This window comes from Equus caballus, chromosome 8 (assembly GCF_041296265.1).
Source record: "Equus caballus isolate H_3958 breed thoroughbred chromosome 8, TB-T2T, whole genome shotgun sequence".
Classification (NCBI taxonomy): Eukaryota; Metazoa; Chordata; class Mammalia; order Perissodactyla; family Equidae; genus Equus; species Equus caballus.
This window is the reverse complement of record NC_091691.1, coordinates 9,017,659-9,027,881: the sequence shown is the minus strand read 5'-3', so window position 1 is coordinate 9,027,881 and position 10,223 is coordinate 9,017,659.

The following is a 10,223-nucleotide window of genomic DNA, read 5'->3' as shown; positions in this document are numbered from 1 at the left end:
TTTCTTTCTGACAGTGGACACTCTCTTGTCACAATTCCCATGCTTCTCTGGACCTTTGGAAATTCAGTTTAAGTTCTTGACTCATTTCCAGAAAAAAATACTTTTTTTTTTTAAGTCTCTGGGTCAAGGAAGATTAAAATAGAAAATTCTGATTAAAAAATTCCAAGAAACAGCATTCAAACTCTTGGAGAGAATTGCTTGTTTGTGATTGAAAAAAGTCAGGGTTCTGAACCAGGATTTAAACACTACTCCTAAAGCTTAAAACTGCAACTCCCTTGCATCCTGCCTTGTCTTCGTGTTAGAATTTGTATCTTGTAAATCCTGATCCAGTTATAATGTTAGTTAACATTTTAGGAGTTATGCATCTTCTGAAGGCAAATTAACCACAGTAGCTGTCTTGGTTTAATCGTCTGTAGGAATATCAGTACAATCTCCAACCCCCTCACAACTTACAGGGAGAATGAGCTACTTGTCTGAAAACACACAGGGAGTTCTTTAAGTAAATAATTACAATGCGAGCAAATGTCCTGATTAAATTGGGTGTTTCTGCAAAGAAGGAGGTGGAGGAGTGTTTGGCATACTCCTGTAGACAATCTTCATTCCTTCTTCAGAACAATAATCAGAACCAAAACAATCTGACCACAAAGAGAAATCAGATAAACATTGCCTCAAAGGACGTCTTTGGAGGAACTTCAAAAAAGTTTTCCTTCACCTGTTGCCATCAGCTGGAAAGGCCACCGGGCCAAGCAACAAACCATTTCTGACTTGAGGGATAAATAAAAAAGACTGAGTCAGTCAGTGGGATTACTTTTTTTTCTTTTCCTCTCTTCCAAATTTTTTCCCTTTTAGTCTAAACTCCAAGTTTAGCTGGACTTCTAAATCCAGGAACCTTTTCAAGTATTCCCCGAGAAAGCCCTATGGGAGGTATGCTTCTAGACGTCTGAAAGGTTAGCAGCTCTGTTTGGATTAAAGTTTCTGACCAAGTGAAGCAAATTAAGCACTTTAAACATCTCCCTCCCTCCCCACGTAATTCCTAATATAGCGTCAGAACAAATCAGAGGTGTTGACTAATTTGTGATTATTTCTTCTCAGGCTCTGGTGTCAGACAGCCCTGGTGTTATGGACTGGATGTGTCCCCAAAAACTCACGTGTTGAAACCCTAAACCCCAGTGTGACTGTATATGGAGATGGTGTCTCTAGGAAGCAATTAATGTTAAATGAGGTCTTAAGGATGGGGCCCTGATCCTATAGGATTAGTGTCCCTATGAGAAAAGACACCAGAGAGCTCCCTCCCTCTCTCTCTCTGCACTCATGCCCTTGGGAAAGGCCCCGTGAGAAAGGCAGCAGTCTATGAGCCAGGAAGAGACTCCTCACCAGAAACTGAGACCGACCATGCTGGCACCTTGGTCTTGGACTGCCAGCCTCCAGATTGTGAGAAAACTAACTTGGGTTGTTGGAGTCATCCAGTGTATGGTGCTTTGTTAGCCCGAGCAGACTGATACACCTGGGTTTGAATCCCAGCTCTGCCACTTATTTGCTGTGAGTCTACCATTGTGCTAAGCTTCATTTCCTCAACTTTAAAAATGATAAGAATAATAGTACCTATCTCACCTATCTCATTGCAACGGTTTTTTTTCTTTGAGGAAGATTAGCCCTGAGCTAACATCCGCGACAAATCCTCCTCTTTTTGCTGAGGAAGATTGGCCCTGAGCTAACTTCTGTGCCCATCTTCCTCTATATGTGGGACGCCTGCCACAGCATGGCTTGATAAGTGGTGTGTAGGTCCACACCCGAGATCTGAACCTGTGAACCTTGGGCCGCCAAAGTGGAGCACGCGAACTTAACTGCTGTGCCAGCAGTCCAACCCTCTCATTGTGAAGATTAAATGAAATAAATTATCTCTACAAATTGCTTAGCACAGTGCGTGGCACATAGTAAGCACTCAAATCTGATTTTTAAAAGATAATGACAGGGGCTGGCCCCGTGGCCAAGTGGTTAAGTTCGCGGGCTCCGCTGCAGGCGGCCCAGTGTTTCCTTGGTTCGAATCCTGGGCGCGGACATGGCACTGCTCATCAAACCACGCTGAGGCAGCGTCCCACATGCCACAACTAGAAGGACCCACAACGAAGAATACACAACTATGTACCGGGGGGCTTTGGGGATAAAAAGGAAAAAAATTTAAAAATCTTAAAATAAATAAATAAATAAAGATAATGACATTATTTTTACTTTGGCAACAAAATCAGGCCTTTCACTGGAAGGTAAATATCCTTTCAACAAAGTTTCAAGCACCTACTTTGTGTCAGAGAATACTTGGCCTTGGTCCTGGGAGAGAGAGAGCAGTTAGATGTTTCCTGTCTGTTTGGTGAGATAACTTTTATACCAATAACAAAGCGATAATCAAAGTTTCCATTTGCTGTGTGGTTACTGTGTTCTGGGCACTGTGTGCAGTACTTTGCATGATTCCATCAAATTAAACCCAATCCAACTCGTTTTACAGATGAAGAAACAAGCTCCCAGAAGGTAAGAGAGTCAAGAGCCGGGATTCAAACCCAGTTCTTCCTGCAAAGCCTGTGCTCTTAGGGAGGCTGAACTCACCAGATTAAGTACCAGCCGGGGGATGAAACAGTTCCTCAAGAGGGGCCATTTACCAGGGCCTGCACCGTGCCAAGCAGAGGAAAGATCTGACCTGAGCCCCTGTTTCCAAAGCCTGTGCATGCAGCTTCCCTGGGCAAAGGAAGGGATCGCTCCCAGGTGTGGAAACCAAGGAATAAGGCTTCAGGGAAGAGGGAGAGCAGAATCCAGACAGGCAGAGAGAACCTGTGTTAGGTGTTCCCCAAGGCCACCCCCAGGTTCAGTGACTCACTAGGAGAACTCACAAGACTACTCATGGCTAGGATTTATTACAGCGAGAGGACCCAAAGGGAACATAACAAAGGGAAAAGGCGCTTGGGGTGAAGTCCGATGGAAACCAGGCGCAAGCTTCCAGGGGTCCTCTCCCAGTGGAGTCACACAGGACATGCTTCCTTTCCCCGGCAACAAGTTGTGACAACATGTGTGGAAATGTTGTCTGCAAGGAAAGCTCGTTAGAGACTCTGTACCCAGAATATTTCTTGGGCACTGATCACATAAGCACTCTGCCTAGCGTGTGCCAGAATTCCAGACTCCCAGACGGAAAACAGGTATTCAGCATAAACTGCATTGTTTCTACAAGCCATCTAGGCACAGTGGGCCACTCTTACCAATTCTGGGAAGAGGGAAACCCTCCCCAAATCCAAATTCCCAGACACCAGCCAAGGGCCAACTTGTCACAGGCCTTTCTAAGGATATGCAATCTCAGGGCTGCTATGTTAATTCTTTTCTGCACAGAAGCCAATGGGAGGGCCCATCGCAGCTGAGAGAATTACAGAACAAACAATCTATAACCAGAGAGGAAGGCACCTCCATTGCTAAAGGACTTTTTCCTGTCTCTGTGGCTGCCGCCCGGCAAAGAGAAAGATGTGCTCTCTGAGTCAAGAAAGCAGTCATGCCACCTATTGTGTTCAATGGCAAGTGACAAATGGCTGCAACAGACTTGGACCTAAAGCTTTGTTTAACAAAGAATTCCTTTGGTTCTGTCGCTTTTTGTGACATGTTGGATATATCAGAGTTGGCCAGATGAAAACATTAAGACGAAGGAGCCGGCCCTGTGGCCGAGTGGTTAAGTTTGTGTGCTCTGTTTTGGCGGCCCAGGGTTTCACCGGTTCAGATCCTGGGCGCAGACATGGCACCACTTGTCAGGCCACGTTGAGGCGGCATCCCACATGCCACAACTATGAAGGACCCGCAACTACAAATATACAACTATCTACTGGGGGGATTTGGGGAGAAAAAGCAAAAAAAAAAAAAAAAAGAGATTGGCAAATTGTTAGCTCAGGTGCCAATCTTAAAAAAAAAAAAGAAAAAGAAAAAATTAAGACAAGACACCATGTTTTCCTTTCCAGGGGTTGCTCTCAGGAGGCAAAAGAGACTCAGAAATGAATCATGAGAGTACAGAGGGGTAGGGGCTCCAGGCAGGAAATACACAGGGCTGATGGTGGTGGAAGTGGATGCTATTGGAACAGAGTGAGGTCTCCCAGGAAATGGAGAGGACGTGTCCCGCCTCAAAGCTGGAGAGGAGCGAGGAGACGCCACTTGGCTCTGGTATTTGCTGGCATGGTGAGACTCAGACACTGTGTTGACAATCTCCTGATTTTTTCAAGAGAAGCTGGAATGGGGATTTTAACAGGAAATTTCCCTGGGGCTGCCAGGACCCATGGAAGCATGAAGCAAGAAACCACTAAGTCAGCTGGCAAAAGGGGAAGGGACAGAATAGGCTTTGCAGAGGAGGTGATGTGAGAGCAGCAAGGTTAAAAAAATGAGTGACCAGCCCAGTGGCGCAGAGGTTAAGTTCACGTGTTCCACTTCGGCGGCTCAGGTTCGTCGGTTGGGATCCCAGGTGCGGACCTGTGTGCTGCTTGTCAAGCCATGCTGTGGCAGGCGTCCCACATAGAAAGCAGAGGAAGATGGGCATGGATGTTAGCTCAGGGCCAGTCTTCCTCAGCAAAAAAGAGGAGGATTGGTGGCAGATGTTAGCTCAGAGCTAATCTTCCTCAAGGAAAAAAAAATGAGACTATTCACCTGTGGACTCAGGAAGGAAGAAGAAGTTACAAATTATATTTGTGATACTGCAGATTTCATGAGGTCAGAACTGAGTTTCCTCTGGTACTTCCTGTTACTCACTGTGTGACCCTGAGCAGTTAAGTTCTCTGTTTCGGTTTTCTCATCTGTAAAATGCGGATAACGAGGAGGTATAGATATAACCTGAGGAGTGAAGAGTACATAAAGTCATCCACACAAAGTGCTTAGCACAGAGCCTAGCCCTGCACTTGGCAAATATTGATAGGAAGCATAGAATGAGATAGGAGCAGAGAGGGGGCCTCCTAACCTAGACCAGGGTTAGGGGTGGAATCATGGAAGCTTCCTGGAGGCAGCACCCCGTGAGCTAAGTCTTGAAGAATAGGAAGGCATTTGGCATTTTCAGACAGGTAAGCAGGAGAAATGGCATGCAAATGAAGAAGAATCTTACCGCAGTGGGTGAGGGTGGGAGTGGGGAAGTGGCAGAGATGACACTGAGAACGAGGCAACCAGATCAGGAGGAGAAAGGGAGACTATGTGGGGACTTCAGGAGAGTTGAGAGGTGATGGTTCCTGAACTAAGGCAGCATTGTGGTGAGGGGGAAAAGTGGACAGATTCAAGAGTGTTGTAGGAGATGGGACCACTAGGACTTAGCAACATATTGGTTCTGGTGAGGGCTTAGTTAAGGGACCTGAAATTCATGGTGTGTGCACTGGAGGATAGACAGGCCTTGACCCAGGAAGGGGAGCTGCAGCTTGGGGTGGAGGAGGGGCTGAGCTCTGCTTTGGACAGGATGTGTGTGTGTCCTTGGGATTTCCAATAGGTGTTCAATAGGCAACTGGAGGTTGGCTTGAAGCTGAGGAAAAATGTCTGGGCAGGAGATAGAGATCTGGTGAGCAGGCCTTTTATAACCACCTCTTGCTCCCCTTCTCACCGAATCCTTGAATTAGCCCTTTCAGGCAGGAACTATCACCCCCATTTCACAGATGGAGAAACTAAGGCTTTGAGTGGCAAAGGAGCTCTTCCAAATTCACATAATAATAGTTTGAGGAAAATCAAACTCAGGTCCCTAATTTCAGAAAATGTGCTCCTGGTACAGAGTGTCAGTTTGAGAAGATGAAAAAGTTCTGGAGGTGGATGGCAGTGATGGTTGCACAACAATGTGAATGTTCTTTATGCCACTGAATTGTACACTTAAAAAGTGTACACTTATGGGGCCGGCCCCGTAGCTGAGTGGTTAAGTTTGTGCGCTCTGCCTTGGCGGCCCAGGGTTTTGCCGGTTCGACTCCTGGGCATGGACATGGCACCGCTCATCAAGCCGTGCTGAGGTGGCATCCCACATGCCACAACTAGAAGGACCCACAACTAAAATATACACAATTATGTATGAGGGGGCTTTGGGGAGAAAAAAGGGGAAAAAATGTACACTTAAAAATGATTAAGAAGGTAAATTTTATGTTATGCATATTTTATCACAATAAAAAAAAGAGAAAAAGAAAACATGGTCCTAAATACCAATTATATTACAAGTGTTGGCTGAGGAGCCATCATTTCTCTGCATGCTGTTTTTATATATGTTTGCTTTCATCATTATGATAATAGTTCATATTTTGTCTGGCTTCTTTAGTTTCCAATTCTCAGAGAAGTAGAGGAAACCTCACTATAACTCCTATGTATCTCTTACTCACAATAGTTACCAAACCCTCAAAGCATACGTTAGAAAAAAAATGGCACACACCTGTAGCAGGAAAGGCGGTTTGTCTTGCAAACGGACCTGAGGCAGCCTGGTCATGCATAGCTATCGCTTCCTTTCGGTAGGTGTCAGAAACCACCGAGAGCCGGAGGTAGGTGTGAGCTCCTCTCCCACAACCTTTCTACCAGGTTTGTTTTTTTCAAAGTTGCGCTGAGATGTAATTTATATACGACAAAGTCCCCACATCTAAAGTGTACAATTCAGTGGTTTTAAGCCTATTTACAGAGCTGTGCAACCATCACCAGGATCTAATTTTAGAACATTTTTGCCATCTCAAAAAGAAAATCACTTTCTTTTTCTTTTTTTTTTTTTTTAAGATTTTTATTTTTCCTTTTTCTCCCCAAAGCCCCCTGGCACATAGTTGCATATTTTTAGTTGTGGGTCCCTCTAGTTGTGGCATACGGGATGCCACCTCAGCGTGGCATAATGAGCGGTGCCATGTCCGTGCTCAGGATCCGAACCGGCGAAAGCCTGGGCCACCCAAGCGGAGCACATGAACTTAACCACTCGGCCATGGGGCCAGCCTTGACAATCACTTTCCATCCTCCCCTTCCTCTCCCCACTTCCTGCCCTCGGCAGACACTAACCTGTAGATTTGCCTAGTCTGGACATTTCGTATGAACAGAACCAGATAATAAGCGGTCTTTTGTGACTGGCTTGTTTCACTTAGCATAAATGTACATGTTTTTGTGTGGACATATCTTTTCATTTTTCCCAGGTGTATGCCTAGGAGTGGAATTACTGGGTCATATGGTAACTCTATGTTTAATATGTTGAGAACTGCCAAACTGTTTTCCAAAGTGGTTATACGATTTACAATCTCACCAGCAGTGTATGAAGGTTCCAGTTTCTCCACGTCCATGTCAACACTTGTTATTGTCTGTCTTTTTAATTTTAGCTATCCTAGTCGGTGTAAGGTGGTATTTCATTGTAGTTTTGATTTGCATTTCTGACTAATGATGTTGAGCATATTTTCATGTACTTACTAGCCATTTGAAAATCTTTTTTGAAGAAATGTCTATTCACATCCTTTGCCCATTTTAAAACCTGGTTGTCTTTTTTATTATTGAGTTGTAAGAATTTTCTTATATATTCTGGTTAAAAGTCTCCTATTGAATACATGATTTGCAAATATTTTCTCTCAAATTGTGAGTTATCTTTTTACTTTCTTGAAATCCTTTGAACCACAGAAGTTTTTAATTTTGATGAAGTTCAACTAATCAATCTTCTCTTTTATTATTATGCTTTCGGTGTCATATCTAAGAAACCATCACCTAACCCAAGATCACGAATATTTACCTCTGTATTTTCTTCTAAGAGTTTTATATTTTTACCTCCTACATTTAGGTCAATAATCCATTTTGAGTTAATTTTTGTACATGGTGCAAGTCAAGGGTCCAACTTCATTCTTTTGCATGTGGCTATCCAATTGTCCCACATCATTTGTTGAAAAGTCTATTCTTTTCTCCCAATGAACTGTCTTGGTACCTTGTTGAAAATCAATTGATCATAAATGTGAGGGTATATTTTGTATTTATTAATTCAATTCCATTGATCTATATGTCTACCATTATACCAATACCACACTGTTTTGAAATTGGAAAGTGTGTTGAAAAGCTAGAGCTAGCGTATTGAATTAAGAACATGCAGAGTGGCCAGCTCCCTAGCCAAGTGGTTAAGTTCACGAGCTGTGCTTCAGTGGCCCAGGGTTTCACCAGATTGGATCCTGGGCACGGACATGGCACTGCTCATCAAGCCACGCTGAGGCAGCATCCCACATAGCACAACCAGAAGGACCTACAACTAAAATATACAACTAGGTACTGGGGGGCTTTGGGGAGAAGAAAAAAAAGATTGGCAACAGATGTTAGCTCAGGGCCAATCCAAAAAAAAAAAAAAAAACGAATATGCAGATTATGACCTGCTGAATGAGGAGGCACAAGCCACCCACATGGGGTGGGCAGATAGCTCCCTTAGTTTCTGAGTTCCCACTTTGGGGAAGTGAAACCCACAGGGCCATTTTGATTGAAGGTACAGTTTCAATACACCCACACAAAGGAAGTAAAGTCAAAAGATTTATTACTCACAAATCCCAGAAGTGCGGGGATGGGGCTGGGGGTAGGGAGATGGCCAGAATGAACCAGGAGAATGGCAGTCTTCCTTCCCAGGTCACTAGCAAGCAGGAGACAGCCACATAGCAACCCCCTGTTATTTATAAGGTGGTTGGGGCAGAGGTCACTAACTTTTTGTGGGCTTAACTCTAAGTTGGGTGCCCCAGGAAAAGCAAAGTAGGAACTTACAGCGGGATCCTAAGCTCAGGTTCTTAGCTAAATGTCCAGATGTGGGGTGTGAGCAAGGTTATCATACTGTAAAACGCCTAGGTAGCAACTCAGAAAAACAAGTTGTTTTTCTCATCACAGAAAGTTGGAGTCCACCAACTTCATTCTTTTTTAAGATTGTTTGGCTATTCTCGGTCCTTTGCTATTCTGACACCACTGCAATCCTGCAGTGTAATTCCAATGCTAACAACCCACAGTTAGCGTGAGACCCCACAGCTTTAAGGGCACAGGTTGAAGTCCATCAAAATTGCCCTTATTTCAGATGCTAGCCTCAAGTGGAGTTCCCAGGTCATCCATACTTATGACAGACTGGCTACAAATCCAGGAGGTTCCCATGACCCCTCTTAGGTTCAACAATTCACTAGAATGATTCACAGAAGTCAAGAAAAAGTTATATTTATGATTACGATTGTATTTTAAAGGATACAAATGAAGAGACACATAGTGCCAGATCTGGGAGGGTCCTGAACACAGATCTTCCATGCTGTCTCCCCATGGAATCAGGGTACCACCCTCCCAGCCATCAATGTGTTCACCAACCGGGAAGCTCCACTGAGTTTTGGTGTCCAGAGTTTTTATTGGGGTTTTATTATGCAAACATTATTGACTGAATTATTGACCATGTAGTTGAATTCAACCTTCAGCCTCCTTCCCCTCCCTAGAGGTTGGGCTGGCTCAAAGCCCTAAATCTTCTAATCACATAGTTGGTCTTTCTGGTGACCGGCCCCTATCTGGAGTCATCTCATTCGTTAGCATAAACACAGGATTGCAATGACCCAGAAAACTATCTTTCATATCTAGTTGAGGTAAGCAAGGGTGTTAACTTACGAAAACAAAACTGGATTGTAAATGCCACACAGAAAACGTAAACCTATTCTATTCTATTACATTAGGCAAAAGGAGTTCATTCATTTTTTCTTAGACCATAATGAGGGCAATGGAGATGGAGAAAAATGAAGAGAATCTAGAAGCATTTCAGAAGTAAAGCCCACTGGACTTGCTAATTGATTAAATAGGGAGCTGAACAAAAAAGAGGCACCAATCACGATGCTTAGGTTTTGGGTTAGAATGATAAAAGCATCTTCCGACAGCTGAAACTGACCTGGTACTTTCAGGTAGGACTTGATGTCTTCCTGTTAAACAATTTCACAGAATGTCAGCATCAAACAGGGACTAAGACTGACTTCGATGGATCAAGAAAAAATGTGAGCCTTGTCCAAACCACAAAAATGACCAAACATTCCCCCATCCTGGTCAGTAGGAAGGACTATTGCTTCCTTACCTCCCTCCATCCCTCCCACCTTCTCGAAAAGATTGGCTAAAATAATCATAGAATTATCCCAGCTTCCTAACTATTAATTCCAGAGCAAAGTCCTGCTGTCCTTCAACCTTCCCCCAAATCACCTAAGACACACCCAAATCCTATAAGAAGCCTTGGCTAACACCCTCTTGCTGAGATACTCCCTCATTGCAAG